General features: G+C 37.3%; 1 long non-coding RNA gene across 1 annotated transcript in view; it reads left to right on the forward strand.

The window, feature by feature from the left end:
• The window catches only part of LOC309661373, a 306,543-nt gene that overhangs the window by 222,117 nt on the left and 56,492 nt on the right, over positions 1-27,934 (forward strand). The window contains exon 3 of the long non-coding RNA XR_014263992.1: positions 27,600-27,702. This is a non-coding gene — a long non-coding RNA (uncharacterized lncRNA). The remainder of the gene's footprint in view (positions 1-27,599; positions 27,703-27,934) is intronic.

Raw genomic sequence — 27,934 nt, forward strand, 5'->3', positions numbered from 1 at the left:
TTCATATATCCAGAAACTATGGGGAAAAAGTGGAGAATGGCTTTGGTTAATCACTAGCAGTCTCAGCTCCATTTGTTGTTCTCTCCTTCTTCATTCCTTGTGGTCCAGAGACATTGTTTTAGTTCCTTGATTGTTCTTTCCTTCCCTGAGGGTTTAGCATATGCCATTCTTTCTGCTTCATAAACCTTTCATCCTCTTCTTCACAAGCTGAAAAATATTCAGAATTAAGAGTACTTTATGTACCTGCAGAAAGTTGTTGTCTCCTTTGTAACACTAGGAGAACTTTAATAACTTGTTCAATGACTGTATGCCATGATGGAGTGTAAGATTCAGGAGTAAAAGAACTCCCAATCTTGTTCTTCACTGAATCCCCAGCATCTGGTGCATAGTAGTTGCTTGATAAGTATTTCTTGAATGCATACATGGATGGATGAATAGATGGATGGATCAGTGCAAACACAGGTAAGTTTAGGGATAAATGGGAAATAAGCTAATACAACTCCAGTGCGACATCTTTGGTTTTTGCCTATGAATGATAACTGCAAAGGAAGCGTAGGTGGTTGCTGGAAGAAAAATTGAGAAGACTGGTAAAATTTTATGTAGTTACAAAGAAAAACGATGAAGGAAGATTAATGCGTAAAACAAAAACGAGTTGGCCAATAATGTTGAGTATTTAATTGTGGTTGAAAATCACAGCTCTGTAGTGGTAACTAACCATTACAATTTTCTCCAGCATTGTATAGTTTTAGAGACAATGCATTTTAAAGACAATATGGTTAATAACGGCTACAATATATTGATTCAGGTATGAGCTTAGCACTTTATATGTAATGTTTCATGTAATATTTTCAACATTTTCCTTATTTTATAGATGAGAACACTGAAAATCAGGAAATTTAAGGCCTAAGCACGTGCAATTATCAATTAGAGAAGGTTTGATTTGTACTCAAATCTATCAGTCCTCCAGGATAGAGATTTACAAAGCAGGCTGGCAGAGGTGTGACTGTCACAGGAAAGTAACAACAGTGCTGTGAGGATGTCCTTGAAGTGCTGGTTCCTAGGGTCAGTTTGAGTAAAGAAGATATAAGTTCTCATGGATGCTTAGTGGGAAGAGATAGTGGTAGAGGTGTAAACATAGGTGTGCCAGTTATATTTTCAAACTTCAGATCAGAAAATGAATTTTGGAAGATGACAAGGCCCAAAATATAGACCTTAATAATGTTTTGTCAGAGGGGAATGGGAGTGAAGTTTGTTAGATGGTTGTTCACGTGGACATTGTCTTTCAGAATAATGACAGGAGTTGGTAGAATAAAAGACTATAATCAGGATACTAAAGGTGATAAAAGAAAGTGGAGGCTAGTTAATGGCTGGAATGAAAGTGAGAAGCACAGGGTATAGCTGAATTTTTAGGGGCTCAAATAAGGAGGGATTTTTGGATGAATATCAAATGTAATTAGAATGTAATTGCAGTGGGTAAACAGGAGAAAGATGAATGTATTGTCTCACTGTGAAATACAAGGAGAATTAACAGCTTCTGTGGAGGACCTTTATATCATTAGAGGAGAGCCAGGTTATAGTTAGGGCAAGAGGTGGAAGGAATTGTCAAGATGTTGTGTATTATAGAGGAGTTTCTTTAAAATAAGATGGGATTTCATGTAGTTCCAGTAAAAAGAGGTGGAAGTAGAATCAGCAAGATAACGATAGCTTTGGGAGGGAGAAGATATAAATTAGATGGAGGGGTTTGCAATGTGGATTGTAGATCAAAGGCACTAGAAAGGCAAGGAATACAGAGGAAGTATTCCTCTGTATTGAAAGTAACATACTAGCCTCAGGGTTCCAGCTGCGGCTTTGATGGCAAGTTGTTTTGTTGCCACTGTAAATTCAGATCCAAGCATCCTGGGGGAGCTAAAGAACAAGAGGCGAATTGCAAAATAATATGAAGGGCTACTAGAGTGACAAGAAACTAGGATAAGAATAGAGATTAACGTTTATCTAGGTTGAATACTTTTGAAAAGGGCGTGGCAATTTGAGGGAAAAATGAGAAAAGTAACACAATTTTGGTAGCTCTTATTAAGTCCAATGTGCTTCTCATAATGTATCACCCGTTTTCTCCAGCTTTGAGGCATTAGCTGAAATGTTGAGAAAACAGGAAAAGTTCTATTTTCTTCAACTGCAAATTTGATTGTAAATTTCTTCCTCCTTATCTTCTAAATATACAAACATGCTTAATTTTCATTTAAGTGTAAATAACTCACAAAGGGAAAAATTGGAAAAGATAAAAGAGAGATTAGAAGACAAACTCACATTAAAACAAAACAAACTTGGAATTCCCTGGTGGCATGGTGGTTAAGAATCCGCCTGCCAATACAGAGGACACGCATTCCAGCCCTGGTCCGGGAAGATCCCACATGCCGCAGAGCAACTAAGCCCGTGCGCCGCAGCTACTGAGCCTGTACTCCAGAGCCCATGGGCTACAGCTACTGAAGCCCACATGCCTAGAGCCTGTGCTCCACAGCAAGAGAAGCCACTGCAATGAGAAGCCCATGCACCTCAATGAAGAGTAGCCCCCGCTTGCCACAACTAGAGAAAGCCTGTGTGCAGCAACAAAGACTCAAAGCAGCCAAAAATAAATAAATAAATAATTAAATTAATTTAAAAAAAACAAATTTAAAACTTAGTCTGCTGCTCTGCTTGAAAAAAATGTCACAGAACTGGATAAATGTCTAAGAATCAAGGATTAAATTATATAATCTCTAAAAGGCATTCAAATATTATTTTAATTACCTTTAAATCCTTTTTATTTCACAAGGGTTGAGTTTCATAGAATTCTTCTACAACTCAGAGAGGTTAATGTACTCAGAGAAGCTAAAAAATCAAAATCTGGGTGTGATCACCCTAGGACACCATTTGGAGCAAGCTAATGGTATGTTCTGCCCTAACTAAGAGTTTGTTTTGCAGGGAAGCACATCACTAGGGTCAATTTCTAAAACAAATCTGATTTAAAACCTATTTGAGAGTTGATATTTCTTGAGAGCCCACTGTGTGTCAGGCTTTGGCCTGCCTGTAGGGAGACAGCAGCAGAATGAGACCACCAACAGCAGCTGGCTGAGAGGAGCAAAACACTGATGGGGAAGAATGACACTAAGCAACCGTGTGGCTGACAGGGTCTTGGTGCTCCAGCCGAGTGTCAGGCCTGAGCCTCTGAGGTGGGAGAGCCAAGTTCAGGACATTGGATCACCTCCCAGCCCCATGTAATATCAATCAGCGAGAGCTCTCCCAGAGATCTCCGTCTCAACACTAAGACCCAGCTCCACACAACGACCAGCAAGCTCCAGTGCTGGACACTCCATGGCAAACAACTAGCAAGACAGGAACACAACACCACCCATTAGCAGAGAGCCTGCCTAAAATCATACTAAGTTCAAAGACACCCTAAAACACACCAGCGGATGCGGTCCTGCCCACCAGAAAGACAAGATCCAGCCTCATCCACCAGAACACAGGCACCAGTCCTGTCCACCAGAAAGTGTCTACACCCCACTGAACCAACCATACCCACTGGGGGCAGACACCAAAAACAACGAGAACTACAAACCTACAGCCTGTGAAAAGGAGACCCCAAACACAGTAAGTTAAGCAAAATGAGAAGACAGAGAAATATGCAGCAGATGAAGGAGCAAGGTAAAAACCCACCAGACCAAACAAATGAAGAGGAAATAGGCAGTCTACCTGAAAAAGAATTCAGAGTAATGATAGTAAAGATGATCCAAAATCTTGGAAATAGAATGGAGAAAATACAAGAAACGTTTAACAAGGACCTAGAAGAAATAAAGAGCAAAGAAACAATGATGAACAGCACAGTAAATGAAATTAAAAATTCTCTAGAAGGAATCAATAGCAGAATAACTGAGGCAGAAGAACAGATAAGTGACCTGGAAGATAAAACAGTAGAAATAACTACTGTAGAACAGAATAAAGAAAAAAGAATGAAAAGAATTGAGGACCATCTCAGAGACCTCTGGGGCAACATTAAAGGCACCAAAATTCAAATTATAGGGGTCCCAGAAGAAGGAGAGAAAAAAAAGGGACTGAGAAAGTATTTGAAGAGATTATAGTTGAAAACTTCCCTAATATGGGAAACGAAATAGTCAATCAAGTCCCGGAAGCGCAGAGTCCCATACAGGATAAATCCAAGGAGAAACACGCCAAGACACATATCAATCAAACTATCAAAAATTAAATACAAAGAAAAAATATTAAAAGCATCAAGGTAAAAGCAGCAAATAACATACAAGGGAATCCCGATAAGGTTAGCAGCTAATCCTTCAGCAGAAACTCTGCAAGCCAGAAGGGAGTGGCAGGACATATTTAAAGTGATGAAAGGGAAAAACCTACAACCAAGATTACTCTAACCAGCAAGGATCTCATTCCTATTTGATGGAGAAATTAAAACCTTTACAGACAAGCAAAAGCTAAGAGATTTCACACCACCAAACCAGCTTTACAACAAATGCTAAAGGAACTTTTCTAGGCAGGAAACACTAGAGAAGGAAAAGACCTATAATAACAAACCCAAACAATTAAGAAAATGGTAATAGGAACATACATATCAATAATTACCTTAAATGTAAATGGATTAAATGCTTCAAAAAAGACATAGACTGGCTGAATGGATACAAAAACAAGACCCGTATATATGCTGTCTACAAGAGACCCACTTCAGACCAAGGGACACATACAGACTGAAAGTGAGGGGATGGAAAAAGATATTCCATGCAAATGGAAATCAAAAGAAAGCTGGAGTAGCAATTCTCATATCAGACAAAATAGACTTTAAAATAAAGACTATTACAAGAGACAAAGAAGGACACTACATAGTGATCAAGGGATCAATCCAAGAAGAAGATATAACAATTGTAAATATTTATTCATCCAACATAGGAGCACCTCAATACATAAGGCAAATGCTAACAGCCATAAATGGGGAAATCGGCAATAACATAATAATAGTAGGGGACTTAACACCCCACTTTCACCATTGGAGAGATCATCCAAAATGAAAGTAAATAAGGAAACACAATCTTTAAATGATACATTAAACAAGATGGACTTAATTGATATTTATAGGACATTCCATCCAAAAACAACAGAATACACTTTCTCCTCAAGTGCTCATGGAACATTCTCCAGGATAGATCATATCTTGCGTCACAAATCAAGCCTCAGTAAATTTAAGAAAATTGAAATCGTATCAAGTATCTTTTCCGACCACAATGCTATGAGACAAGATATCAATTACGGAAAAATCTGTAAAAAATACAAACACATGGAGGCTAAACAATACACTACTAAATAACCAAGAGATCACTGAAGAAATCAAGAGGAAATCAAAAAATACCTAGAAACAAATGACAATGAAAAAACGGCGACCCAAAACCTATGGGATGCAGCAAAAGCAGTTCTAAGAGGGAAGTTTATAGCAATACAATCCTACCTCAAGAAACAAGAAACATCTCAAATGAACAACCTAACCTCACACCTAAAGCAATTAGAGAAAGAAGAACAAAAAAACCCCAAAGTTAGCAGAAGGAAAGAAATCATAAAGATCAGACCAGGAATAAATGGAAAAGAAATGAAGGAAACGATAGCAAAGATCGATAAAACTAAACGCTGGTTCTTTGAGAAGATAAACAAAATTGATAAACCATTAGCCAGACTCATCAAGAAAAAGAGGAAGAGGACTCAAATCAATAAAATTAGAAATGAAAAAGGGGAAGTAACAACTGACACTGCAGAAATAAAAGCATCCTAAGAGACTACTACAAGCAACTATATGCCAATAAAATGGACAACCTGGAAGAAATGGACAAATTCTTAGAAAAGCACAATCTTCCAAGACTGAACCAGGAAGAAATAGAAAATATGAACAGACCAATGACAAGCACTGAAATTGAAACTGTAATTAAAAATCTTCCAACAAACAAAGCCCAGGACCAGATGGCTTCACAGGTGAATTCTTTCAAACATTTAGAGAACAGCTAACACCCATCCTTCTCAAACTCTTCCAAAATATAGCAGAGGGCGGAATACTCCCAAACTCATTCTACAAGGCCACCATCACCCTGATACCAAAACCAGACAAAGATGTCACAAAGAAAGAAAAATACAGGCTAATATCACTGATGAACATAGATGCAAAAATCCTCAACAAAATACCAGCAAACAGAATCCAACAGCACATTAAAAGGATCATACACCATGATCAAGTGGAGTTTATCCCAGTAATGCAAGGATTCTTCAATATACGCAAATCAATCAATGTGATACACTATATTAACAAATTGAAGGAGAAAAACCATATGATCATCTCAATAGATGCAGGGAAAGCTTTCAACAAAATTCAACATCCATTTATGATGAAAACCCTCCAGAAAGTAGGCATAGAGGGAACTTTCCTCAAAATACTAAAGGCCTTATATGACAAACCCACAGCCAACATCATCCTCAATGGTGAAAACCTGAAACCATTTCCACTAAGATCAGGAACAAGACAAGGTTGCCCATTCTCACCACTATTATTCAACATAGTTTTGGAAGTTTTAGCCACAGCAATCAGAGAAGAAAAAGAAATAAAAGGAATCCAAATCAGAAAAGAAGAAGTAAAGCTATCACTGTTTGCAGATGACATGATGCTATACATAGAGAATCCTAAAGATGCTACCAGAAAACTACTAGAGCTAATCAATGAATTTGGTAAAGTAGCAGGATACAAAATTAATGCACAGAAATCTCTTGCATTCCTATACACTAATGATGAAAAATCTGAAAGTGAAATTAAGAAAACACTCCCATTTACCATAGCAACAAAAAGAATAAAATACCTAGGAATAGACCTACCTACGGAGACTAAAGACCTGTATGCAGAAAACTCTAAGACACTGATGAATGAAATTAAAGATGATACAAATAGTTGGAGAGATATACCATGTTCTTGGATTGGAAGAATCAACATTGTGAAAATGACTATACTACCCAAAGCAATCTACAGATTCATTGCATTCCCTCTCAGACTACCACTGACATTGTTCACAGAACTAGAGCAAAAAATTTCACAATTTGTATGGAAATACAAAAGACCCTGAAACACAAAATACTAGCCAAGCAATCCTGAGAAAGAAAAACGGAGCTGGAGGAATCAGGCTCCTGGACTTCAGACTATACTACAAAGTTACAGTAATCAAGACAGTATGGTACTGGCACAAAAACAGAAATATAGATCAATGGAACAGGATAGAAAGCCCAGAGATAAACCCACGCACATATGGTCACCTTATCTTTGATAAAGGAGGCAAGAATATACAGTGGAGAAAGACAGCCTCTTCAATAAGTGGTGCTGGGAAAACTGGACCGCTACATGTAAAAGAATGAAATTAGAACACCCCCTAACACCATACACAAAAATAAACTCAAAGTGGATTAAAGACCTAAATGTAAGGCCAGACACTATCAAACTCTTAGAGGAAAACATAGGCAGAACGCTCTATGACATAAATCACAGCAAGATCCTTTTTGACCCACCTCCTAGAAGAATAGAAATAAAAACAAAAATAAACAAATGGGACCTAATGAAACTTCAAAGCTTTTGCACAGCAAAGGAAACCATAAAAAATACGAAAAGACCACCCTCAGAATGGGAGAAAATATTTGCAAGTGAAGCAACTGACAAAGGATTAATCTCCAAAATTTACAAGCAGCTCATGCAGCTCAATATCAAAAAAACAAACAACCCAATGCAAAAATGGGCAGAAGACCTAAATAGACATTTCTCCAAAGAAGATATACAGACTGCCAAAAAACACATGAAAGAATGCTCAACATCATTAATCATTAGAGAAATGCAAATCAAAACTACAGTGCGATATCATCTCATACCAGTCAGAATGGCCATCATCAAAAAAATCTACAAACAATAAATGCTGGAGAGGGTGTGGAGAAAAGGGAACCCTCATACACTGTTGGTGAGAATGTAAATTTTTACAGCCACTATGGAGAACAGTATGGAGGTTCCTTAAAAAACTAAAAATAGAACTACCATATGACCCAGCAATCCCACTACTGGGCATATACCCTGAGAAAACCATAATTCAAAAAGAGTCATGTACCACAATGTTCATTGTACCACATATATATAATGGAATATTACTCAGCCCTAAAAAGAAACTAAATTGAGTTATTTGTAGTGAGGTGGATGGACCTAGAGTCTGTCATACAGAGTGAAGTAAGTCAGAAAGAGAAAAACAAATACCGTATGCTAACTCATATATATGGAATCTAAAAAAAAATAATAATAGTTCTGAAGAACCTAGGGGCATGGCAGGAGTAAAGACACAGATGTAGAGAATGGACTTGAGGACATGGGAAGGAGGAAGGGTAAGCTGGGACGAAGTAAGAGAGTGGCATTTACATATATACACTACCAAATGTAAAATAGATAGCTAGTGGGAAGCAACTGCATAGCACAGGGAGACTGGCTAGGTGCTTTGTGACCACCTATTGGGGTGGGATAGGGAGGGTGGGAGGAAGACGCAAGAGGGAGGAGATATCGGGATATATGTATATGGATAGCTGATTCACTTTGTTATACATAAGAAACTAACACAACAATGTAAAGCAATTATACTCCAATAAAGATGTTTAAAAAAAAAAAAAAAAAACCTCTTTGAGAACATTAGCTGCTTTCTGAGTCTCTTAAGACTCAAACAAACTAGAAGCCACATTTATTTTCTCTTTAACTGCCAATAAGCTTATGATATTTCTATTCTGGTCTTTCCAGTGTCCTGTGAGCTTGACAACTCTGGGCAATGGACCCCAATTAGGACTTCATGAAACTGATTTCTGCATCCATTTGGGATGAGATTTTGACCTGTGTGTGTGTGTGTGTGTGAACATAAGTTTATTTCTCTTGCATAAAGAGCCAGGAGAGGGATTTTTGAGTCATACAGTGTGTTTTAACTTTATAAGAAACTCCCAACTGTTTTCCGGAGTGACTATGCCTCATGCATATTCTCCTTTACTTGGATTTTTTTTTCTATACCAATCATATGCTGATAACGAGGACCTCACAAGAATAAGAGAATTATGATAATGAGGACAATGCTGTCTGCAGGATAGGATTAGAAGGGAAAGCAGCCTTCCAGATGTGGGTTCCTGGAGCTGCAAGCAGTATAGCAGTGGAAATACATGCCCCTCATTTCCAGGTTAGTTCAGACTTCAAGCACGGACATAGCCACTGGTTTTTGGCATCCAAAAGAACTCTGCTAAATTTTCTTTTATAATAATAAGTAGCACAAGAATTGTTATCAAGTTATGTATTAGATTTTTTGTGGTGGAAGACTATATTATTTTTTAACTTAACATCTTGAGGCCTGGTTCAAGATCCTGCAATACGCATTTAGCCATAATTAGGGTTTATCTTGGGACTTATTAACTCGAAGTACTCAAAATTTGTAATTATATAAGTATGCTTCATCTATACTAGAGTTCCATTGCATGGAGCTCCTTTAACTCGAATTAGTGAACATTTACATAATGCTTAACAGTTTCACCCTTCAAAATAGTCATTTTTGTTATTATCTCTTCTTGTAGGAAAAGTAAAATTTTGGCTCAAGGTAACTTCTCCTTGGAAGTCTAGCTGCAGGGGTCTAAGGAGGGCTAAAAGGAGGCCCTGATAAATGAGAGCTAAAGTGTCAGTTGTTCACCTTGGGCTCTCATTTATTTGATCTTTAAGGGGAAAAGGATGATAATGATCTCTGCTAGATCCAACAAAGGTCATCCATGTAAGACATCAGATTAGGGTCTAAGGCACAAAATCAAGTCCATTCCCATGCTTAAACCCTTTACTCAAAGAAAGCAAGCTTTTACTGCAATTTTCTTAAAATTCTCCATGTTCATTTGGGGGTTCAAATCACCTTGTTCTTGCTGTGGTGCTGCCTTCCCGTCTTCTCTCTGGCTAATTCCTTATTTACCATGTTTCAGGGCAGAGCCCAAGTTAAGCTTCACGATGAAGCCTTAGCTCCTCTGCAACCTGACCATGTGCTGATTCATACTGTGATCTAACTTTGATTTCTACTTGGTGAGATTAAGATTCTATGTAGTATTGAGCACAAAATAGCTAGTCATGACATGTACGTTGAGTTCAAGAAAAAAATACCACTTCCAAGACAGTCTTCAGCCCTTCCTCCTTTGCTGAATATCATCAACTTCAAGTTGCAAGAAAACAAACAACAACAACAAAAGAAAAGGTTGGGGATAGAGTCTATGTCATTTCTACTTTCAAGCTTTGGTGAATGATAAGGGTATTTAAGTTTAACAGCTTTCTATAATTTGACTCATTATACTTCATAAATATCCCTATTGTATCTTTGAATATCTATGATTAATCTAGAAAAGGTACTGACTAGAAATGAGATAGTATTTGAATCTTTATTCCAACTTCAGGTTTACCATGGCCCCCTTGGCTGCCTAGTTTTTCTCTCTGCCAAAGACTGCTGGTAAACTATTGAATACATCTTTCCCTCAATCTCTTTAGATTTACACTAAGTTTAAAAAATGACAAAAACTTATTTTCCGTAGCAATTATCTTCTCATCTTAAAATTACAACTTTTGCAGAATGAACTTATCCAGGCAAGCACAAGGTAATACGTATCAGCTCATCAATATGTAAGCTTATTAGTAACTTTACTAAAAGTTTTAATTTCCTAAATTAGAGTAATAAGTTTTACCTTTCTGTGAAGGAAATAATTATTGAATTAAATTCATTAAATACAAAGAAATAATTGTGTCTGCAGTTACTAAAATTTTAATTTTAAAATGTTAATCTCCATGTAGTAAAACTATAATCGACCAAATCTGCTTAAGAGGCTGTCATATAATTCTTTCTCTTTTAGTAGAAATTGCTTTAGTATATATTTAGTATAATACTGATCCTAGTGAAATGCAATAAATTAATCTGCAAAGATCATAAAGTCTTAATTCAGTTTGGAGGCATCCTCAGTTACATGACTTTGATTAATTAGTATCAGCTGATTGGAGTGAGGAGCTCTGGAATTTAATGCTCTGAATTTTACATGCCTATAATTTTGTGAATTTTGAAACACCTATTTTCTCTGAAACTACTTACTCTAACTTTTATTTCAGATGTTTTTCTGGAGGATAAATTAATTGATATGTTGATAATCTTTGAATATTATTTTCTCCAATAAAACCATTCCCCTGCACTGAAATGTGAGATTGATATTATCATTTTTCCTATTTTAGACATAGATTTCTATCAGAGTTTTCAAAATTTAATGCCCAGATCTCTCAGGAAAGAAAAACAGGAATGGTTGTGTATCAGTTATGATACATTTGGCTTCAAATAACAGAGAACCTGATTAGTAGTGTCTTAAAACATAAGGATCATTTTAAGTCTCTTTAATCAGAAGCTCATACATGGATGGTCCTAAGGTTGGTTCAAAGGTGTATTTGTCTTTCTCTGTGTGACTTATTTTCACTAAGCATAATACCCTCTAGGTCCATCCACGTTGTTAGTGGCAGAATTTCATTCTTTTTTAAAGACTGAGCAATATTTCATTGTATACATATATACCACATCTTCTTTATCCAGCAGTGCTCAACCTGCTGATGAACACTCAGGTTGCTTCAATGTCTTGGCTATTGTAAATAATACTGCTGTGAACATTGGGGTTCATGTATCTTTTTTTTTTTTTTTTTTTTAAGATTTTTAGAAATTTCATGTAATGTCTGAAACATTTATATTAACATATTTCCATACAAATAACCCAATGAAAGTTTAGTATTAGTTGTTTTGTTTGTTTTTTTATACTGCAGGTTCTTATTAGGCATCAATTTTATACATATCAGTGTATACATGTCAATCCCAATCGCCCAATTCAGCACACCACCATCCCCACCTCACCGCAGTTTTCCCCCCTTGGTGTCCATATGTCCATTCTCTACATCTGTGTCTCAACTTCTGCCCTGCAAACTGGCTCATCTGTACCATTTTTCTAGGTTCCACATACATGCATTAATATATGATATTTGTTTTTCTCTTTCTGACTTACTTCACTCTGTATGACAGTCTCTAGATCCATCCACGTCTCAACAAATGACTCAATTTCGTTCCTTTTTATGGCTGAGTAATATTCCATTGTATATATGTACCACATCTTCTTTATCCATTCGTCTGTTGATGGGCATTTAGGTTGCTTCCATGACCTGGCTATTGTAAATAGTGCTGCAATGAACATTCGGGTGCATGTGTCTTTTTGAATTACGGTTTTCTCTGGGTATATGCCCAGTAGTGGGATTGCTGGGTCATATGGTAATTCTATTTTTAGTTTTTTAAGGAACCTCCATATTGTTCTCCAGAGTGGCTGTATCAATTTACATTCCCACCAACAGTGCAAGAGGGTTCCCTTTTCTCCACACCCTCTCCAGCATTTGTTGTTTGTAGATTTTCTGATGATCCTCATTCTAACAGGAGTGAGGTGATACCTCATTGTAGTTTTGATTTGCATTTCTCTAATAATTAGTGATGTTGAGCAGCTTTTCATGTGCTTCGTGGCCGTCTGTATGTCTTCTTTGGAGAAATGTCTATTTAGGTCTTCTGCCCATTTTTGGATTGGGGTGTTTGTTTCTTTGATATTGAGCTGAATGAGCTGTTTATATATTTTGGAGATTAATCCTTTGTCCGTTGATTCATTTGCAAATATTTTCTCCCATTCTGAGGGTTGTCTTTTCGTCTTGTTTATGGTTTCCTTTGCTGTGCAAAAGCTTTGAAGTTTCATTAGGTCCCACTTGTTTATTTTTGTTTTTATTTCCATTACTCTAGGAGGTGGATCAAAAAAGATCTTGCTGTGATTTATGTCAAAGAGTGTTCTTCCTATGTTTTCCTCTAAGAGTTTTATAGTGTCCAGTCTTATATTTAGGTCTCTAATCCATTTTGAGTTTTTTTTTGTGTATGGTGTTAGGGAGTATTCTAATTTCATTCTTTTACATGTAGCTGTCCAGTTTTCCCAGCACCACTTATTGAAGAGACTGTCTTTTCTCCATTGTATATCTTTGCCTCCTTTGTCATAGATTAGTTGACCATAGGTGCGTGGGTTAATTTCTGGGCTTTCTATCTTGTTCCATTGATCTATGTTTCTGTTTTTGTGCCAGTACCATATTGTCTTGATTACTGTAGCTTTGTAGTATAGTCTGAAGTCAGGGAGTCTGATTCCTCCAGCTCCATTTTTTTGCCTCAAGACTGCTTTGGCTATTCGGGGTCTTTTGTGTCTCCATACAAATTTTAAGATGATTTGTTCTAGCTCCGTAAAAAATGCCATTGGTAATTTGATAGGGATTGCATTGAATCTGTAGATTGCTTTGGGTAGTATACTCATTTTCACAATGTTGATTCTTCCAATCCAAGAACATGGTATATCTCTCCATCTGTTGGTATCATCTTTAATTTCTTTCATCAGTGTCTTATAGTTTTCTGCATACAGGTCTTTTGTCTCCCTAGGTAGGTTTATTCCTAGGTATTTTATTCTTTTTGTTGCAATGGTAAATGGGAGTGTTTCCATAATTTCTCTTTCAGATTTTTCATCATTAGTGTGTAGGAATGCAAGAGATTTCTGTGCATTAATTTTGTATCCTGCAACTTTACCATATTCATTAATTAGCTCTAGCAGTTTTCTGGTGGCAGTTTTAGGATTCTCTATGTATAGTATCATGTCATCCGCAAACAGTGACAGTTTTACTTCCTCTTTTCCAATTTGTATTCCTTTTATTTCTTTTTCTTCTCTGATTGCCGTGGCTAGGACTTCCAGAACTATGTTGAATAATAGTGGTGAGAGTGGACATCCTTGTCTCGTTCCTGATCTTAGAGGAAATGCTTTCAGTTTTTCACCATTGAGAATGATGTTTGCTGTGGGTTTGTCATATATGGCCTTTATTATGTTGAGGTAGGTTCCCTCTATGCCCACTTTCTGGAGAGTTTTTATCATAAATGGGTGTTGAATTTTGTCAAAAGCTTTTTCTGCATCTATTGAGATGATCATATGGTTTTTATTCTTCAGTTTGTTAATATGGTGTATCACATTGATTGATTTGCGTATATTGAAGAATCCTTGCATCCCTGGGATAAATCCCACTTGATCGTGGTGTATGATCCTTTTAATGTGTTGTTGGATTCTGTTTGCTAGTATTTTGTTGAGGATTTTTGCATCTATATTCATCAGTGATATTGGTCTGTAATTTTCTTTTTTTGTAGTGTCTTTGTCTGGTTTTGGTATCAGGGTGATGGTGGCCTCATAGAATGAGTTTGGGAGTGTTCCTTCCTCTGCAATTTTTTGGAAGAGTTTGAGAAGGATGGGTGTTAGCTCTTCTCTAAATGTTTGATAGAATTCACCTGTGAAGCCATCTGGTCCTGGACTTTTGTTTGTTGGAAGATTTTTAATCACAGTTTCAATTTCATTACTTGTGATTGGTCTGTTCATATTTTCTGTTTCTTCCTGATTCAGTCTTGGAAGGTTATACCTTTCTAAGAATTTGTCCATTTCTTCCAGGTTGTCCATTTTATTGGCATAAAGTTGCTTATAGTAGTCTCTTAGGATGTTTTGTATTTCTGCAGCGTCTGTTGTAACTTCTCCTTTTTCATTTCTGATTTTATTGATTTGTGTCCTCTCCCTCTTTTTCTTGATGAGTCTGGCTAATGGCTTATCAATTTTGTTTATCTTCTCAAAGAATCAACTTTTAGTTTTATTGATCTTTGCTATTGTTTTCTTTGTTTCTATCTCATTTATTTCTGCTCTGATCTTTATGATTTCTTTCCTTCTGCTAACTTTGGGTTTTGTTTGTTCTTCTTTCTCTAGTTTCTTTAGGTGTAAGGTTAGATTGTTTACTTGAGATTTTTCTTGTTTCTTTAGGTAGGCTTGTATAGCTATAAACTTCCCTCTTAGAACCGCTTTTGCTGCATCCCATAGGTTTTGGGTCGTCGTGTTTTCATTGTCATTTGTCTCTAGGTATTTTTTGATTTCCTCTTTGATTTCTTCAGTGATCTTTTGGTTATTTAGTAACGTATTGTTTAGCCTCCATGTGTTTGTCTTTTTTACGTTTTTTTCCCTGTAATTCATTTCTAATCTCATAGCGTTGTGGTCAGAAAAGATGCTTGGTATGATTTCAATTTTCTTAAATTTACTGAGGCTTGATTTGTGACCCAAGATGTGATCTATCCTGGAGAATGTTCCGTGCGCACTTGAGAAGAATGTGTAATCTGCTGGTTTTGGATGGAATGTCCTATATATATCAATTAAATCTATCTGGTCTATTGTGTCATTTAAAGCTTCTGTTTCCTTATTTATTTTCATTTTGGATGATCTGTCCATTGGTGTAAGTGAAGTGTTAAAGTCCCCCACTATTATTGTGTTACTGTCGATTTCCTCTTTTATAGCTGTTAGCAGTTGCCTTATGTATTGAGGTGCTCCTATGTTGGGTGCATATATATTTATAATTGTTATATCTTCTTCTTGGATTGATCCCTGGATCATTATGTAGTGTCCTTCCTTGTCTCTTGTAACATTCTTTATTTTAAAGTCTATTTTATCTGATATGAGTATAGCTACTCCAGCTTTCTTTTGATTTCCATTTGCATGGAATATCTTTTTCCATCCCCTCACTTTCAGTCTGTATGTGTCCCTAGGTCTAAAGTGGGTCTCTTGTAGACAGCATATATATGGGTCCTGTTTTTGTATCCATTCAGCCAGTCTATGTCTTTTGGTTGGGGCGTTTAATCCATTCACGTTTAAGGTAATTATCGATATGTATGTTCCTATGACCATTTTCTTAATTGTTTTGGGTTTGTTTTTGTAGGTCCTTTTCTTCTCTTGTGTTTCCCACTTAGAGAAGTTCCTTTAGCATTTGTTGTAGAGCTGGTTTGGTGGTGCTGAATTCTCTTAGTTTTTGCTTGTCTGTAAAGCTTTTGATTTCTCCATCAAATCTAAATGAGATCCTTGCTGGGTAGAGTAATCTTGGTTGTAGGTTCTTCCCTTTCATCACTTTAAGTATATCATGCCACTCCCTTCTGGCTTGCAGAGTTTCTGCTGAGAAATCAGCTGTTAACCTTATGGGAGTTCCCTTGTATGTTATTTGTCGTTTTTCCCTTGCTGCTTTCAATAATTTTTCTTTGTCTTTAATTTTTGCCACTTTGATTACTATGTGTCTCGGCGTGTTTCTCCTTGGGTTTATTCTGTATGGGACTCTCTGCGCTTCCTGGACTTGGGTGGCTATCTCCTTTCCCATGTTAGGGAAGTTTTCGACTATAATCTCTTCAAATATTTTCTCTGGTCCTTTCTCTCTCTCTTCTCCTTCTGGGACCCCTATAATGCGAATGTTGTTGCGTTTAATGTTGTCCCAGAGGTCTCTTAGGCTGTCTTCATTTCTTTTCATTCTTTTTTCTTTAGTCTGTTCCGCAGCAGTGAATTCCACCATTCTGTCTTCCAGGTCACTTATCCGTTCTTCTGCCTCAGTTATTCTGCTATTGATTCCTTCTAGTGTAGTTTTCATTTCAGTTATTGTATTGGTCATCTCTGTTTGTTTGTTCTTTAATTCTTCTAGGTCTTTGTTAATCATTTCTTGCATCTTCTCAATCTTTGCCTCCATTCTTATTCCGAGGTCCTGGATCATCTTCACTATCATTATTCTGAATTCTTTCTCTGGAAGGTTGCCTATCTCCACTTCATTTAGTTGTTTTTCTGGGGTTTTTTCTTGTTCCTTCATCTGGTATATAGCCCTCTGCCTTTTCATCTTCTCTATCTTTCTGTAACTGTGGTTTTTGGTCCGCAGGCTGCAGGATTGTAGTTTTTCTTGCTTCTGCTCTCTGCCCTCTGGTGGTTGAGGCTATCTAAGGGGCTTGATGGGAGGCTCTGGTGGTGGGTAGAGCTGACTGTTGCTGTGGAGGTCAGAGCTCAGTAAAACCTTAATCCACTTGACTGTTGATGGGTGGGGCTGGGTTCCCTCCCTGTTGCTGTGGCGGTCAGAGCTCAGTAAAACCTTAATTAACTTGACTGTTGATGGGTGGGGCTGGGTTCCCTCCCTGTTGGTTGTTTTGCCTGAGGCAACCCAACACTGGAGCCTACCCGTGCTCTTTGGTGGGGTTAATGGCAGACTCTGGGAGGGCTCACGGCAAGGAGAACTTCCCAGAACCTCGGCTGCCAGTGTCCTTATCCCCCCGGTGAAACAGAGCCACCACTCGCCTCTGCAGGAGACCCCCCAACACCAGCAGGTAGGTCTGGTTCAGTCTCCCCCAGGGTCACTGCTCCTTCCCCTGGGTCCCGATGCACACATTACTTTGTGTGTGCCCTCCAAGAGTGGGGTCTCTGTTTCCCCCAGTCCTGTCAAAGTCCTGCAATCAATTCCCACTAGGCTTCAAAGTCTGATTCTCTAGGAATTCCTTCTCCCGTAGCCGGACCCCCAGGTTGGGAAGCCTGACGTGGGGCTCAGAACCTTCACTCCAGTGGGTGGACTTCTGTGGTATAAATGTTCGCCAGTCTGTGAGTCACCCACCCAGCAGTTATGGGATTTGATTTTACTCTGATTGCGCCCCTCCTACCGTCTCACTGTGGCTTCTCCTCTGTCCTTGGATGTGGGGTATCCTCCTTGGTGAAGTCCAGGTTCTTCCTGTCAATGATTGTCCAGCAGCCAGTTTTGATTCTGGTGCTCTCGCAAGAGGGAGTGAGAGCACGTCCTTCTACTCCGCCATCTTGGTTAATCCAAAAAAAACCATGTATCTTTTTGAATTAGTGTCTTTGTTTTCTTTGGATATATTCCCAGGAATAGAATTACTGGGTCATATGGTAGTTCTATTTTTAGCTTTTGAGGCGCCTCCATACTGTTTTCCATTGCAGCTGCACCAATTTACATCCCCACCAAGGGTTCCCTTTTCTCTACATCCTCACCAGCATTTGTTATTTGTGCTCTTTTTGATGATAGCCATTCTGACAGGTGGGAGGTGATATCTCACTGCGGTTTTGATTTGCATTTCTCTGATGATTAGTGATGTTGAGCATCTTTTCATTTGCCTGTTGGCCATCTGTATGTCTTCTTCGAAAAAATGTCTATTCAGGTCTTCTGACCACTTTTTAATGATTTGTTTTTGATATTGAGATGTATGAGCTGTTCACATATTAACCCCTTATCAGTCATATCATTTGCAAAGATTTTCTCCCTTTCCCTAGGTTGTCTTTTCATTTTGTCGACAGTTTCCTTTGTGGTGAAGAGCTTTTAAGCTTAATTAGGTTTCACTTGTTTATTTTTGCTTTTGTTTCCCTTTGTCTTAGGAGAGAGATCCAAAAGAATATTGCCGTGATTTATGTCAGAGTGTTCTGCCTATGTTTTCCTTTAGGGGTTTTGAACAAAAGACTCAAGCCAGCATTTCATAAAAGAACAGACCTGTATGACCAATACATTTTTTAAAAGGTACTCAACTTCATTGGTCATTACTAAAATACAAATTAAAACAATAAAGGACAGTTAATGTGAAAAACAGACAATCCCAAAGTGGTTGAGGATGTGGAGCAAATGGGACTTTTGTAGACTGCCAGTGAGAATATAAATTACTGCCACCACTTTTGAAAACTGTTTGGCAGTACCTACTAAAGCTGAACTTACATATGTCCTACAACTTTATGATCAAGGCACCTAGAGACAAATATAAGAATATTTCTTACATTCTTACTCTTTGTAATTACTCCTTGTAATGTCTCAACACTAGAAATACCCCAATGTTCAACCATAGAACAATGGAGTACTACATATACAGCATTAACCAATTTCAAATCTCATGCAGCAAAAGAAGGTCAGTGGTTGCTTTCAAATGTTACTTAAAGTCTTGAATCCACTATTGGGTTTTATTTTTGGTGGTGAGCTATTGGACTTGACATAGTCTTATAACCTAAAATAGAACACCTTCTATCATCATATAGTACATCATATGTTATATGTTGGAGATGGTGTGAAGGAGAATAATTTGGGGGAAAATGCTCAACATCTGACACATGTTCGGTTTAAGTGTTATATATAAATCCATAGAGACAATCATGTTTCATGATAAAATTAATTTCCTTATTAACAAATGTTGTCAAATACATATTATGATCATTTCTCAAGAATGTGAAATACATAGCATTTGCAGCTCAAAAGAGTGAGGCAAGTTAAATTGTCTTTCAGCTTTTTAAAACTGTGTTAATTTGCTTGACTCTTGTGATCCCAAGCATCTATATAAATTTTCAATGTGGCACTATAGCACTATGACTTTTGTATATTTCTACAGAATTGTACTGAGGCTTAAACATAGTTTGAGAGACACGATTTAAAATAAACAAGATTACAGTTCAGTCAAATAAAGTGTAAAGGGAGCACTGCCTCTCTTGCATGCTTCTTATTTACACCTTACTTATTTTGCTATAATTTGAAGAATAGATTTTAACTAGAAGCTAAGGAAGTTATACAATTTCTATTCAATCCTCTTTAAAAAACTGTCTAGTAATTGAGTAATCTGAGTGAATTAGAATTTTGTAATTCTGATTTTACTTCCTTCTTCTGTGTGTTGTCTCAAGATTTGTTAGAAGCTGACTGAAGCTGACCATGTCTGTTTCATAACGGTTTTTATTATTATATAGGTCCTACATTATAGGAATTGTTTAGAAATATAAAACTCCTGATATCTAATTTAATTCCCAGGAAACCCCTGTGAAACAGTTATTATTCACATTCTACAGAAGAAAACTAAGATTCAGAAGGATCACACAGCTAGTGGGATTGGAACAATGGCCTGTATTAAGCCAAACTTTATGCTTTAACAACTGCTTTCCTTTGCTTCATTCATTTGTTCTTTTTTTTTTTATTAATTAATTAATTAATTAATTTATGGCTGTGTTGGGTCTTCGTTTCTGTGCGAGGGCTTTCTCTAGTTGTGGCAAGTGGGGGGCCACTCTTCATCGTGGTGCGCGGGCCTCTCACTGTCGCGGCCTCTCCTGTTGTGGAGCACAGGCTCCAGACGCGCAGGCTCAGTAGTTGTGGCTCATGGGCCTAATCGCTCCGCGGCATGTGGGATCTTCCCAGACCAGGGCTCGAACCCGTGTCCCCTGCATTGGCAGGCAGACTCTCAACCACTGCGCCACCAGGGAAGCCCCCGTTCATTTGTTCTTTTAACCATTATCTATTAATTTCCCATTATGTATCAGGCAAGGCCCTGGATACTGAGATTATGCTGGTAAATAAGCCAGTCAAGGTACTTGCTCTCATCAGCTTCCAATCTGGTACAGGAGACAGATATCAAGTAAATGAGGAAATAAATAAACAAGAAAGATATCAGATAGTAGATGTATGAAGAAAATTAAAATAAGGTGATACGGTGGAGACTGAGAGATCAGGGAATATATCTAAGAAGAAATGTTTTAACTGAGATCTGATTGACAATAACTAGCCAGCCATGACAAGATCAGAAGGAAACTCTTTCCAGGCAGAAAGAACAACTAATTTTATTTATTTATTTATTTAGTTAGGCTGCATTGGGTCTTCGTTGCTGCACGCGGGCTTTCTCTAGTTGTGGCGAGCGGGGGCTACTCTTCGTTGCGGTGTGCAGGCTTCTCACTGTGGTGACTTCTATTGTTGTGAAGCACGGGCTCTAGGCGCACTGGCTTCAGTAGTTGCGGCACATGGCCTCAGTAGTTGTGGCTCACGGGCTCTAGGGCACAGGCTCAGTAGTTGTGGCACACGGGCTTAGTTGCTCCGCGACATGTGAGATCTTCCCGGACCAGGGCTGGAACCCAGGTCCCCTGCATTGGCAGGCGGATTCTTAACCACTGCGCCACCAGGGGAGCCCAGAACAACTAATTTAAAAGCCCAAAAGCAAGAATTCTAGGGAGAGATGAAGAATTTAGTTCTGTGGTTGAAAGAGAGTGGGTGATGCATAGCATAAGACAAGATAAATCAAGGAGGCGAGCAGAATCAAATAATTTAAGACTTTGTAAGCCAGGAAAAGAATTTATATTTTGTTTTAAGTGTGAGGAAAAACTACTAGAATTTTTTTAAACTGGTTATTGTGTGAATAATGAATTTTTCATAGTAAGAGTAAAGGCTAAGAGTCCAGATAGGGGGTCACTGTGGTGATATAGGTGAGAGATAATATTAGCTAGATATGGGAGGTAATGCAGATGGAAAGAAACAGACAGTTTTGGGTTACATTTTTGAGGCAGAGTTGACAGGACTTTCAAACTGATTAAATGTGGGTAAGAGGGAAAGAAAAGAGTAAACGATAGCTTATTGACTTAAGCAACTTGTTGGATGGTAGCACTATATATTGAAATGTAGATCAGAAGGAGTTAGTTTCGGGGGTATTATGATGGCTGCCTATTCATCCCATGGCTGAAGGAGAGATCCTATGCCCTAAATCATAGAAGGTGGTCAAATATACAACACTGACACTAGACAGATGAGATCGACAATTTATTAGTCATGTATTCTCACAGCCCAGGCAAGAGGATAGCACATGCCATGCCAGGCCTAACAGGTGTTTCAGTCAGGGGCACAGTGAACCAGAAGGGGCTGTGGAAGGCAGGTCTTGTAGTAACAGGAGGGTCAGTTGCCCCCTGGTTCCTGCAGGAGGATATGATTGCTTGCTTAAATAATTTCATGGGTTGGCAGCCAGGTGAATTTGTTAGCTTGAGGACCAGGTTGTGGCAGCTAGTTCAGCTGATAGGGAACTAGTCAGGTGGGAAACATTTTCCACTGGGTAGGAGCATTTCTGGCAAGAGCAGGGAACTCACAGCTAGACCTTTGGGCCCTGTGAAACTCAAAGATGTCAAGGCAGCACTTGAAATGTTAGATCTTATAATACAGCAGGAAAGTCAAGTTCCCTTTGGTCATATTATTTTTAAGATGCTTATGTGAAGATTCCATCAAAGTGTAGATGTCAAATTGTATATACACATCTAGAACTATGAGAGGTCAAAGTTGGAAGTAATGATTTAGGAGATACGGGTATTTAAAGTGATGGGTCTGGATGGGAGAGTGTATTGATGGAGAAGAGAAGGGGGCCCAGGACTTAGCTTTGGATACATTTCCACACTGAGAGAAGGAGCATCAAGTAGACTAGGAAGAGTAGCTGATGAGATAGGAAGAAAACCAGGAGGCTGAAGTTTCTTGATCCAAGAGAAGCATTCCAAGAAGGAAGGGATCTCTGTGACAAACGATCCTGAGTTGTCTTGTTTGTAGTGAGGTTATCATGTTTGAAATCCAATGATTACTTATCGTACAAGACAACTCAAGAGCGTTTGTCACAGAGATCTGTTCCTTCTTGGAATATGACGAAAGTCTCTGTGGAGTTGTGGGAAATGGAGATGACATTGGATATTCTTTGTTGGTCCTCATTTAGAGTTTAGTGAAACTGGTAGTGTCTACTGTTCTCTAGCCTCTAGTTATTGTTTAATGTTGACAACAACAGCAAATTCCCTGTGGAATCTAAGGCACACACATACAGTAAATAAGCATGGAGTTTCCTTCCATAGGAAGTTAGTCTCATCTCTCTTTCAGAGATGGATGTAAGAATTTGTGGGTTGGGTCTTATCTTATAAGGTAAGTACTTATCACCTGAGAAGTCACAACAGGCAGAGGTATACCAGCCAGCACATGGCCTTGCTTTCCTTTCATGTCATACTCCCTCAATGTTTACTCTGGAGCCTTGATAACCTTCTTTTAGTTTCACAAGCAAGACGAGTTCCTGCTTCAGAGTGTTTGTATACACTTTTTTCTCTGCTTGAAAAAAGAATCTCTCATTTTCTTCTGGATAATCTCAACAGGATCACCTTAGGTTTCTGTTTAAATGCCTCCTTTTCGAGAATCCTCCTGCCCCTCTCAAATGAGGTTTCTGTGCTATGCATTCTCACTGTGAATTTTTCCTTCACTACTCTTCCATGGTAATAATTAAATTCATATCCATGTAATTATTTGAGTACTATCTCCTCTACTTGACTCTAAGTTCTATGATGTCCTAGTCTCTGTTTTGTTCTTAATGATATTTCAAGTGCTTGGCACAAGTGCTGGTATAATGTGAATGAAAAATAAGTATTTTGATTATGGTCTTCTCAGTCTTAAGTGGAAATGGAAGCGATTCATTCAACAGTAAGGATAAGGACAAAACCCATTCTAAATATTTTTTTCATTTCACCTTATGCCTAGGATAGCTTTTTAAAAAATTGAAGTTTAATTTACAACATTGTGTTAGTTTCAAGTATACAGCAAAGTGATTCAGTTGTATGTATATATCTATTCTTTTTCAGATTCTATTCCATTATATGTTATTACAAGACATTGAGTATAGTTCCCTGTGCTACACAGTAGGTCCTTGTTGTTTATCTACTTTATATATAGTAATGTATATATGTTAATCCCAAACTCCTAATTTTAGGATAGCTTACTGGAATAATTTTATTGAAAATATTAATATGTACTGCTGAACTTCTGTGTTGAACTTCACTCTTTAAAAAAATCTATTTAAAGTTTAAAGAACTGTAATATTGAATTTTTAAAGAACTGTAAAATTTAAAGAATTTTTAAAAATCTTTAAATCTTTAAAATTCTTTAAAATTCTTTAAAGAATTTTTAAAAATCTATTTCAAGTTTAAAGAACTGTAATATTGAATTAAAAAATAATAATTCCAAGGAAGACTACCCTAGTTAATATAGTTCTTTATCAAAGTTATTTTATCTATCTGTCTATCTATCATCTCCCATCTATCTTTGTAGCTATTTTTATATTGCATCTATCTGTTAAATATTAATAAATGACAAATATAGGGAAATTTTATTGGTGTTGGAATAGTGCCTCAGAATTATTTCTTTTGTTATTCCATGGACATAAGTATTAGTAATCTACTCTTGAGCAGTAGAAAAGGTTCTGAGGAAGGAAACTTTGACCCTGGGTCCATTACCTTTACTCCATACATGGTCCTCACTCCAAATTTAACTCATTCTGAACTTGATGTCATTCCATTCTTGATCTCTGTACCTTTATTGCCTCCACCTTAAGCCCTTTATCTCTTTATTCATACCTGACTCTCATCTTTTCCTTCATTTCATCCCTGACCTTAAGTAGTTAGTCTCAGACATGGTGTAAGCACATCTGTTTTAGATATTAAATGGCAATAAAAGAAAGCTGAATATTTTATATTAAAGTCTTCCTGAAACAAAAATGATTGTGTTAATGTTGTTGGGTTAAAATAAAATGTTATGTATCCAGTAGCTCCAACAGCTTGTACAAATAGTGTAAAATAATTAAAACTTTTTTTCATTACTTGTATTGATTTAGGGAATACACTGCACACTGAGTTTGATCTGAAATGTTACAGACAGGAAATGCCTTGATCATTTGTAATCAGATTAGTGTCCGTTGTTATGACTTTGATGCATGGTTGGAAGAACCTAAAGAGAATGTGAGGAGGGTGATTTGTGTGAATCTAAATTGATGTTATAAAAGGTAACTGGCTCTGCCTGGCAGAAGTAATTTATTATTTGACATTGTCAAGCCTCAAGATAATTTTAGTGTTGCCTAATGATGTACCATTAGCTTTTTTTACTTTTAACTTTGAAAATAATTTAGCAGTTAGTGGGGGAAAATGTGGATTTTTTTAGGTCTCCTTGGCCCTTACACTCTGTTCTCTATGCATGACTTTTTCTTCTCTTTGGAAAAGAGATTTATCCTTTGGGATTCAGTTCAAGCCTCACTTCTCCTGTGAAAGTTATTCTCTATACATCTCTTTTTTCCTCCCAATTTTCCCTGGCAGACAGAGGTGCGCTCCCCAATCTGTTCCCAAGGCACCTTATACATACATTCTTTAATCATTTGCTATATTGTAGTGAAATTATTTGTTCACAAATGTAACTGGGGCTCAGCATTTTGAGGATTCAACAAGATAGATTCAAAAGAATAGATGCGATATTCATCAACAGTGTCTTAGTCATAGATAAGAATTGTCCAAGGAAAAACATATAGAGAAAACTAATAAAAGAAAATGACTATATTATAACCCTTGTCCAGATTCCATGCTCAATCAATTTCCTGAATAATTGTTTTTCCATGTAGGAAGCTAATATGCTAGTTAGCCAATATTATGATATCTTCTCCAGTTGCCTGTGAGATTTACTAATATTACTTAACTAATCTGATTTAGAGTCAACTCTGGGACACCACAGGCTTAGGATAAGAACCAGGACTGACATTTATTCCTTGGAATAACTAGACCTCAGAAGATGTCTCTCCATCTAACTGGTCAGGATCTTCTCTGAAAATATTACATGTTTTGATGTTTGGTGGTAGAAGTTCATCTACTTCAAAACCACCAAATGCAATGTATAGTATCCACACTTTAAAGATTACAATATCAGAATGTGTCAGGATTTTTTGTTTCCTAAGATTGTATCAGCATCAGAGACAGACATACATAGCCTTTACTGTACCAGGTTTATGTGGCTGGATCTCACAAACTACTAGTCAAAGGTGTAGGTAGCTTCTGGAGTCAAATTCCCTGGGCTCAAAGCTTACTTTCACCAACAGCAAGCTGTGTAATTTGGGGAAGATTGCTTAAATATCTGTGTTTTAATTTCTTTACTAAATTAATAAATAAATATGGGGATAATATTCTACTTCATAAGGCTGTATAAAAAATTAATAAGCTATGCATGATTTAAGAATACAGTCTAAGTGCTTAAATTGGTAATAGAGGGTGAAGCTGATTGAAGATGATGATGAATATTATTTGCTGAAATAAATGTGTTAACTTTAAAACATTTTTTACTAAATTGAACACGGTTTTCTCTTGCCTTCACACAAATGTTTTATGTTGAAAACAGACAAAATAAACAGTAATTTCTAAGTCTACATGGCAAGGAAATCCTTATGTCCTTGGTATAGTATTATGGGCTATTGTGAATGTTCTATGCCCTAATAGTCTGTATACACTCACATTTTCTGAGGATGATCAAAATGATCAAATGAAAGATTACGGTTGTCTCTACTCTGAACAATGAAATTTCATATGATCACTGAGGGGTATTAGCAAAGCAATTATATAATGTTTAGATAATTTTTAGCTGCTTTCACCTCTATCCATACAGGGCTATCCTTAATAGTCTGCTCTTCTGTTATCATATGAGGTAGGTGGACTACATTTTATACTTGACCATGATCTTCATGGACTTTGACAGGCATAAAAGTGAAATGGTTGATTCATGTTTGCTGGAGTTCCTTTGATTCCTGAGAGAAATCACGAGGTGAAATCTAAGAGAAGTTAAGCCATAGAGAGGAAGCAGCTATCTCTTTGAACTTGAGATGGGGTGATAGGTTTTTCAGCCTGAAGAGAACAGCTAGCATGTGTACTTTAGTTGTCATACTCAGGGTCAAAAGAACTTTCAAAGCTGTTGCTTGATTTTGGCTCACTATGAATCTGGAGCTCCAACTCTGAAAGAAGGTTTCCCATAATCCAAGGACAAAGAAGGATACTTCCTATAAAATCCTTCTTGTATTCATACTTACAAAACCTAAAAACAAAACTTTCTGAAATACTTAAATCTTCTATATTAAAAGTTTTATTCTTCAACATTTAAACAAGATGTTAAAATATTTGTTCATAACCTAAGAAAGTACAGTACCTTTCAGTATGTAAGCATAAGTGATCGAATTGCAGAACAGAATATTAAAGGAAAACTTCTGCATAGTTGGTGAAAAATAAGTGTAATTATTAATTATTTTGTACGTTTATACTTTTAAGGAGTATTTTTACTTATTTTGTGTTTTAACATCCATAGTCAATAGTAAAGGAAGCTAACAATATCTCATTTTTCCATTTGATTCTATACATATATTTGTGATGCATGTGTTTTCAGATGACAGCCATTAAAATCAGATACTGAAATACTCCACTGCCAGGAACACACAATACTTTTCCTCTAGAAATTCATCATTGCAAGAACCAGTGCCTGCTGTGTGCTTCCATTCTTCCCTTTTTTGAATTTAAGTTTGTAGTTATATTTATTCTGTCCCTTCTCCACCACTGTGTGTTGGATGTGGGGTGGGACAAATGGCTTGTCATTTTAGATTGTAGATCACAGTACCAGGAATAACCCCATGCAGGTCAGATGAAGAGGGCTACACACCACCTGGATATCCTGATCTTTGAGCTGGATGCAGTAACTGGGTGCCATTTCATGATGTCTGCAATGGGGTGTGTGGGGAGTACATTCTGTGTTGAGCACAAACAGTGCTCATAGACATTTAATGGTCAGATGGGTCATCTGTGTCAGAGGCTAGATTTCCATCAAAGAGTTACGCTGTCCTCCCATAGTGCAAAGCTGTTGCTGAGGAGTAGCTGCCTAGCCAAGGTCAATATTTCTCTAGCTCCCTTGCATTTAGGTGGTACCATGTATCTAGCTCTTGTCTGTGGAATATAATTTGGAATCAGACGTACCCAAACTTGTTTCCCTCATTCTTTGATTCAAGATAACACACTCACTTTGGAAGCTGAGTTTTGAAGATACCAGTGCCACAGAGGGAAAGAGCTCAGTTCATTGACTCAGCCTGGAGGAGAACCACATCTTCTAAAGTAGGAATTCTATCTTTAAACTTCGTGTGAAAAATAAACTGTTTAAAAATATTATACATTTTTGGTATCATACATTTAATTGATCATTACTTAAACTAATGCAAATATGTGTTTGATATTTAGAAGTCAAATTCTTCAAATAAATACATTATTTAACTTTTATTTTTTAGTGACTTTGAATTGACTGTTTGTGAGGACTATTTTCAATTTTTATCATTAAATGTATAGCACA

This window comes from Balaenoptera physalus (assembly GCF_965194825.1).
Source record: "Balaenoptera physalus genome assembly, chromosome: 5".
Lineage (NCBI taxonomy): Eukaryota > Metazoa > Chordata > Mammalia > Artiodactyla > Balaenopteridae > Balaenoptera > Balaenoptera physalus.